Below are 8,671 nucleotides of genomic sequence, written 5' to 3'. Positions count from 1 at the left end.
CACACACACACACACATGCACGTGGACACACACACACACACACATACGCACACACACACACACACACACACACACACACACACACACACACACACACACACACACACACATGCACATACGCACACACACACACACACAAAGGGGCCGATTGACGTGGGGTGGCTCCAGTGCTGCCCACTGTACCACAACTGTAGACGTCAGAGGCTGGCATGGTGTGTGTGTGTGTGTGTGTGTGTGTGTGTGTGTGTGTGTGTGTGTGTGTGTGTGTGTGTGTGTGTGTGTGTGCGTGTGCGTGTGCGTGTATGTGTCAGAGGCTGGCATGGTATTTCACCACAGGATGATAATTGGGTTAGAAAAATGTTTGGTGAAGACATCATGTCACTGTCTGGATATTCCACTATTGTGCGGAAATGTGGGCAGTTGAGAGGATGAGGTTTAATTTACGGAAAAGGCAGAAAGAAACATCAAATTGTTTCATGTTTCATCTGATAGTGTTTAGATTTATAGCATTGACACTGAATAGAGGGGGCGTCGTGGGTTCTATTCTAAAGTGAGGCTACATCTGGGAGTGGAACTAGACCCGGAAACTGGAAAAAAAACAATCGCCATTTCCCATTCATCTCTATGGGAGACTTGAAACAATGCATCTCCTTGCCAATTCTTGCCGTGTTTACTCTTTTTCGTGGAAATAATAGTTTCCCCTCTGTTTTTTTTCAGCCTGACCCTGTATTTTAGTTAAAAAAAATTAAATAACCAATGGGCATTGTTAGTTGATTTGATTGACATTTAGAATTCTTTTAGAATTCTAGGCCTACTGATTAACAGTCAAACAGAACCGTCGTCCTAACAGTGCTTGCTGTCAGCGTTGCTAAGGTACAAATACGGAAATTTAAAGGGACACTGTGCAGGAAATGGTCAAAAAAGGTACTGCAACTATGCTGCTCAGTTAAACTGGGCTGCCTATTGCCAAATTTGATCTTTGCATGAATGTTTACAAAGTAATAAACAAATATGTTCTAGTATGGTCCAAGTAGAGTAATTTTTGCAGCTAAAAATGGCTATTTTTGGAAATTCAAAATGGCGGACCATGGAGAAGATCCCCCTTTTCATGTATGAAAAGTGCAATTTTTCCGGTCATAATGAATACTTAGAATTTGATGGTGGTGGTAAGTATTCATGAAAAAGGTAACATTAGTGAATGGGCAGCATGATTTCTGGAAATAAACAACTAAAAATCTCACACAGTGTCCTTTTAAGGTGGAAGAATCCTCACAGATCAATTGCAGTTGCTTCAAAATCATTGAACAGAATACAACAGAAAAACGCAGTCCATGTTGTATATGAAGAGTTCAGATGCAAAACCCCCTGAGTGCCTTTTCAGAAAATAATCTTAATTCATTTTTATTTAATACAAAGCTATCAAAATTGCATATTTTTTATTTTATTTATGTAATATAAGTATTTATATGTATTATCAAGTACATGAATGCAAACCAAACCAACAACAGGGTTCTCTAAAAATATAGAAGTGCAGGTCTTCAGAAATGGAATTAGGGGGTTTTGCATCTGAACTCTTTATATATATGTCAGTGATTTATTCTCTGTCATGTCGTACAAAATATTGTGCTACATTGGTGTTTGGCTTCCTTGAACAAAATAAATCACACAAACTTGTATACAATAGAGGAGAAACGCTAGGAGACTCCCTTTTGACCACCCTTTTGAATTAAGCCACATATCTACTTTGTCCCATAGACCCTTAGACCCATAAATAACATTTTAACACCTTAACAGAACGAGTGGTGTTATATTCAAGAGAAAGGAAAGTGTGAGAAAACCACACACACACACAAAGAGGTGACAAAGTACAAATGATGTGTGTGTATCCCCCCAGAGACTGTGGTGTTGATTACAATGCCTGGGGGTGTCGGGTATTTCAAGCCAGTGTCATATGCATGTGTGAGGTTTCACTCCTGAAAATGTGCAAGTTTTTCTCTTATTATTCTTCCTAACTGACATAAGGAACCTCTTCCCCAGCACCCCAAGTCTCACAGAAACACAGCGTTACATGTATGCATCAGGGCTTGACACTGGCACCAGCCAACCGGCCAAATGCTGGTAAAACTTGGCTGTGGCTAGTTATACTTTCAGTGTCACTAGCCAATTTGGCTGGCAGCTTACTCCTTGGTATGACATACACATCATAGCCTATATTATATTGTTTGCCCCTTGTGTATCAATTGTTTGTATTTAAGTTAAAAAAGCTCAGTAACTCAGTTTCTATTTGCTTGATATACTTCCATGTAGAAAGCTATACACTCATCTTGCTTTAGCACCTCATCTTTTGAGGTTAGACGTATGCTATCATGATAAAGAAAACAAACAAAAAACAATATAAAATCGGTGGCTAGTGGAATACCTGAATGGCTAGTGACTCGGGAGAACCACTAGCCACAGTGGCCGATGGGTGAAAAGGTTAATGTCAAGCCCTGGTATGCATGTGTGAAGAATCACCCTACTGAATGTGTTTATTTTCAACATGTCTTATTTACAGGGGGTGGACAAAATAACTGAGACACCTGTCATTTTAGTGTCATTTGGCTCCTCTTGCGTCCACAGTTTATCCTGTTGGATGTGGTTCATCCTTCTTGGTAGTATGCAGACATTACCTTGGATACCGTGGCTCTTGATACATCACAAAGACTTGCTGTCTGGGTCAAAGATGCAACAGTTACACACGTACCAAGAATTTCTCCTTTTTGAACTCTGACACGTCACCCATAATGTTGTGTGCATTGCAAAATTTTGAGCAAAACTTGAGCAAAAGCTTCACACTTCACTTTACTGGTGCAATGTATCATTTATGAACATTGGCCAACAGGCTGGTCCACTTGAGCCGTGAAACTTCCAACACTAAAATGACAGGTGTCTCAAATATTTTGTCCAACCCCTGTATATCAATGCTTTGAACCAGTAGTTCTTAACCTTTTTTTCTTAACGCACCCCCTTACCTGTGCCCAAGACAAGTCGCGCACCCCCAACTCAAGCGTCTACACGTATATACACATAAAAAAATAGTTAAGTGATTAATTACAATGATTCTTGCTTGAGACATTAATCAATACCTTATGCCTCTTCATGGGGACCAAAACATGTTTTCATTTGGCTTCGATTTGGCCTAATTATAATGTTCGCTTGCAGAATTTTGGTCACAACCTCAACACAAACAAAATTCCGTGCACCCCCTGAAATCTCTGGCGCACCCCCAGGGGGTGCCCGCACCCCAGGTTAAGAACCACTGCTTTGAACTACAATGGGCACTGAGATATCGAAACAGGAGCTGGTGTAGTAAAGACAGAGGTCTCAAAACAAGTCAAAGTAAAAGTACTTTTGTGGTGTAATTACAACACTAGCACATGGCATTACATAGCTGTTACACTATTTACGCCTTTGTACCTAATGAGATAGATAGATTGTGTTGTTGTTACTGAAAAACACTGAAAACCTAACAAGGACCCACCACAAACTTGATCCAACCAGTGCACAGTTAGCTGATCACAGGACAAGTACACAGGTCTACTGATTACTCAGATATGTTACTTCTGTGGGAAGGAAACTGTGTTTCTTTTTTGTACTTTTACTTTTACGTTTTGACACCTCTGAGTAAAAACATATTGAAAGTATTGATAAGGTACAGAAGCCTAATTTATGTAAAACCGTAAAAGGTTACACTCCCAAATCATGTAGTGAAAATTATCAATAACTATTATCTATAATAATAGACCTAATTATTTTTCTTACCACTTCCTCTGCCTTATTTATAAACTCTATCTTCGTGACTTCTGCTCCGGTGTCTAGATTCTCTCATCTAACAGCTGCTGACTCTGAGAATAGCTTTTCACACATTTTAATGCAGATGAGCTGGAAATAAACTCACATCGTACATCGCACATCCAGTGGTGTGTCACGAAGCCCAAAATGGCTCCACGATGCAACGTGCATTTGATAGAGTGCTGAAAGCTGTATAATGTATGAAAAGTTACATTGAAACAGGAAACAAACGCTGTGTGCTTGTGAGACTATATGTACAATATGCTGCATCACTGCAGACCTGTATGGTCGAAACATGTCTTGCTCTTTTAACCATGATTTACAGTAGCCATAACTTAAAGGGACACTGTGCAGGAAATTGTCAAAAAAGGTACTGCAACTATGCTGCTCATTGAAACTGGGCTGCCTATTGTCAAATTTGATCTTTGCATGACTAAGTATTAAACAAATATTTTCTAGTATGGTCCAATTACATTTCATTGTCATTTTTGCAGCTAAATACGGCTATTTATGGAAATTCAAAATGGCGGACCATGGAGAAGATCGCCCTTTTCATGTATTTTTTCCAGTCATGATGAATACTTAGAATTTTATGCTGGTGGTAAGTATTCATGACAAAGGTAACATTAGTGAATGGCCTGCTTGAATTCTGGAAATAAACAACTAAAAATCTCACACAGTGTCCCTTTAATAAAAACGTAGAGCATTTTTTAAAGTCGAGCAGCAGTCCACATTGAGCGTGTACTCATTGCACTTCCTCATTGCAGCCTGTGGCCTGTGGCCATGTGTCCCCATGGAAACCCCTCACGTGCCACTCCTTAGAGTCACAAAGGCACCACGGAAACCACTATGACATCATGCCAGCTCGGGTTCCGCCTGCCCACACCCTTATTTGCACAAAGCCATAGCCGTTGGAGTTTGTGTGTGTGTGTGTGTGTGTGTGTGTGTGTGTGTGTGTGTGTGTGTTGGGGGATTGGGAGGGCGTGGGGGGTATTTGTTTATGTGGACAACAACAGACTAGGGTTCCCCCCTACGAAATGATTTCCTGTCTCGCCAATAAGGGAATACGTCTTAGCATTATATACCTAATTATAAACATTATATTATTAATTGTCATATAGGAAATGAACACACATCTGCATTCCACTGGAGGGGGGTATTTAGACCCTTCGAAGAGGGGAATGATGGGAAAGGTTTGAGAACCACTGCTGTATGGTGACCTGATCTAATACGTATCAGGCAAACTAGCCAATGTCCTAGGGCACCATCAAATCTGCTCTCAGTGGGGGCCCCCAACAGTCACACCCCAACATGGTGTACCGGTAAATATACCAGCAAATACAATTCAAGAGAGGGTCCCATGTCAGTACTTTGCCTAGGGCCCCAAATGGTTAGATGACCGCTGCTGCTGGGCATTCTTGCTTTAAGGGCTGTACACACACGTCGCTGCTAGTTACTCGCTCAGCGAATGAACTCAATACAATGTCAATGTGTTCCAGCGAGACTAGCAGGCGAGTAGGCGAGTACTGTACAAGCGATGCGATGTGGGCGGATCCCGATTTGAAAATATTTTATCTTTGAGCGAGGCGAGTAACCAATTGGAATGCAGAGTTCGTTGCTTCTCACCTGTTCATTGGCAGTTAAAGCCTCGGGAACTTTCAGCGAACGTTCCATGAAAGAGAGGCGAGTAGGCGATCAAGCGAGAAGCTAATAAATAGCAGCGATGTGTGTGTACGGCCCTTTAGTTTTGCATATTCTGCATACTGACTGTCTCTTCGTCAGTCTGTAGCCTGTGTGGGGTAAGACGACCTGACCTAATGCGTGTCAGTGTGCTCCCCTGCTTTTTTGGGAAAATTGGGAGTAAACGACTGTGTGTGTGTGCGTGTGTGTGTGTGTGTGTGTGTGTGTGTGTGTGTGTGTGTGTGTGTGTGTGTGTGTGTGTGTGTGTGTGTGTGTGTGTGTGTGTGTGTGTGTTCGTGCTCGCTTCAAACGTCCCCAAGCATAATAGTCCTCCTCAGTTGAAGGCCAAACATTCAGTCCGATCTTGCTAATCTTGTTTTGGCTCCAGCACTGACATCAAACACACACACACACACGCACGCACACACACACACACACACACACGCACGTGCACGCGCACACAGACACACAGACACACACACACACAGTTGGAGTGGAGAGTGAGGTCAGCCTACACACACACACACACACACACACACACGCACAGACACAGACACACACACACGCACAGACAGTGGAGAGTGAAGTCAGCCCAAGTCCTTTCTTACTTTTACAGCCCTTTGAAGAAGCTGTGTGGGACAGTGTGTGTTTTTCCTACGCAAACAGGGTCAAATCTCGGGCCGAAAAACATCATCTCAAAGACAAAATCTCATCCAGGCCGTGCATTATTCAGAAAGTTAACGTCTGGCAGGCAGCTCTGCTGTCATAGGGCAAAAGATTTACAGAAAATGTCACAACAAATTGATTCTGGCCCTACCGTGCCGCCAGCGGTGCAGTCTACTTTTTATGGTGGGTAAACTGTATATTTGAGCATTTTTTGAAGTGGGTATACTGTATATATTTGTGCTATTCAAAACAATGGATCAATCAATTTTAAAGGGGCCCTATTATGCTATTTAGAATAACTTTCATTGTTAATATTTTGCTTTACTGTGATTAGTGGATTTAATTTCCAATGACCACGTGTTTTCATGCCCATTATTTTTTATCATTGTGTACATGTACCCTACGCCGCCTGTTTGAAACGCGTGGAAGTGCAGAATTTTAGACAGTCAACATTCTGAAATCTCGGCGCAGCATGGAGCGTTTCATCAAGCATTCTATTACTAATATTACGTCAGCAGCACAGCTGCTTTTGACCTGGAATCCAACTCTGTAGCCTATGTCTAAAGATGAAAGCCAAATAGTCCACCCAATGTTCACAATTAATCTGAAAAGGACGCATCATAAGTCCGTTATGTTATTAACCATTACTTTTGAGCGCCTTGCTGTGTTATTTGCTGAAGCCCATCCCTATCCAATGCGAGTCTTCCGTGCATGGTTCAGTTTGATTTCAAAATCGCTTGGGACAATTAGGCTACCATAAATTTGAGAGGTTTGAAAAGTGCTGGATACAGGCTATTACGTCCGATTTGAGGTTTCATGAAATAATACGCATTGCATATGATGCGTAATAACGCGATATTGTGGCCATATTAAAACAAACTAAGCCATCTGCGCTGTCTTGTTTATTTCTGATATCCTGCGCCGAGGTCATCTCTATCTTAAACATTAATAGAAGGGGCCTGCTTGGTTAACCCGCTGTCTAGCCTTGCATACAGGCCTAAAGTTGAAGTTATCAGCCAAGCCAAGTGTCGCGCTGGTCGTTAGGTGGGAGTAGATCTGCTGTTGACAGGTGGAAATTTGGAGACACAAAGAATATTCTCGGGGAGGATTGAAATCAGATCACCTTTCCTTGTTAATGGCAAGTTAACCTTAACAAAATGGGCTATCCAAGAAGCTAATCATCTGCAATTGCTGTACACAGTTCAAATGATATTTATTCAGCGAAGTTGTCGATATTTCTTTTCTTCGCTCCCGTGGCAGCCCCTTGAACTCTGTCTGGCTGTCAAAGACGCAATCCGAAATTGAAAGACTGCGCACAGTATAAGACAAGCGGCACGACTTGTCGGACTCAAACCCATTTATTCAACGTCTTTCAGTGATATCCTGACACCCTTGTGATATGAACTCCGTGTTGAAATGCGTCCTGTGGTCTATTTGCAAGCCAGACTGAATACTGAGCGAAGGCGTTGCTACTGTTGGCTTTTAAAGATCAGTTCTTGTTTGCTCGTTGTCTGTAGGCCTAATGCACAATGGCGATAGGCTATGATTCATAAAAATACATTTCAGACCTAGTATTTTCAGGTGCATGGTTTCATTTTAGTAGGCCTACCTAAGAAATGACGCGCCCGGCGGACTGGTTGCTCAATGGGCTGTCCTCGATTAATTGGTTTCATACTGGGTCTTATAATAACGCCTAGGCCTATCTCTATTTCGTGGTTTTTCTGTTCGCATTTGTCAGCAGGACAGGAGGTTTGTTTTTTTTTTTCTTTAACAAAATCCGTTTCAGTTTCAGTTTCATTAATTGCATATGCCGCCCGACGACGCGACCCTTTTTTAAACGACGTCAAGCCAATGTCCACGTTGCTGTTGCAGATATGATGAACAAAACTGCGTTGCATTTTAATTAGGCCTACTGAATTGTAGCCTGTGCATAGCCTATACTAACTGGCTAAGCGTTGCCAACATTGCTGATGCAAACGTCTACTGGTCATGTCGTGATATACCTATTTGGATAAAATCAGCGCACGTCTTCTAATTAATGTTATGCTTCAAGAAAGTGAAAGTGTAGGGTTTTCACACCTTAACAAACAAAAGTTAGTCTTGTCAACAGCATATGCAAAACGGCCCTGAAGCGAATAGAGAGAGAAAGGAGATTCGAGTCTTTCACCCACTTGGAAGTGTTTTGGATTTTCAGTGCGCAACTGCGTTAACGCTTTCAGCCTGTTTTCGACCTTCCTCATTCAACTCTTTCTGACCCGTTAGCCATAGGCCCTACCGGTATTTTATCAATGTAAAATGCAGCTTTAACAATCGAACAAAAAAAAAAACACTTGGGCCACAGGTGAGTGTAGCCTACAGCCTAGACCGATGCTGTAGCCTATTTGACGGAGCCGATTTATGAATTGAAAAAAAAAAAAAAACATGCGTAATGGAATAAACTTGTGGATGGAGAAATACACTATCCTTGTAGGCTACACTATTCTTGTACACTATT

The sequence above is a fragment of the Engraulis encrasicolus genome, chromosome 21 (assembly GCF_034702125.1).
Source record: "Engraulis encrasicolus isolate BLACKSEA-1 chromosome 21, IST_EnEncr_1.0, whole genome shotgun sequence".
In the NCBI taxonomy this organism is placed as follows: domain Eukaryota; kingdom Metazoa; phylum Chordata; class Actinopteri; order Clupeiformes; family Engraulidae; genus Engraulis; species Engraulis encrasicolus.
This window is presented reverse-complemented; position numbering follows the sequence as displayed.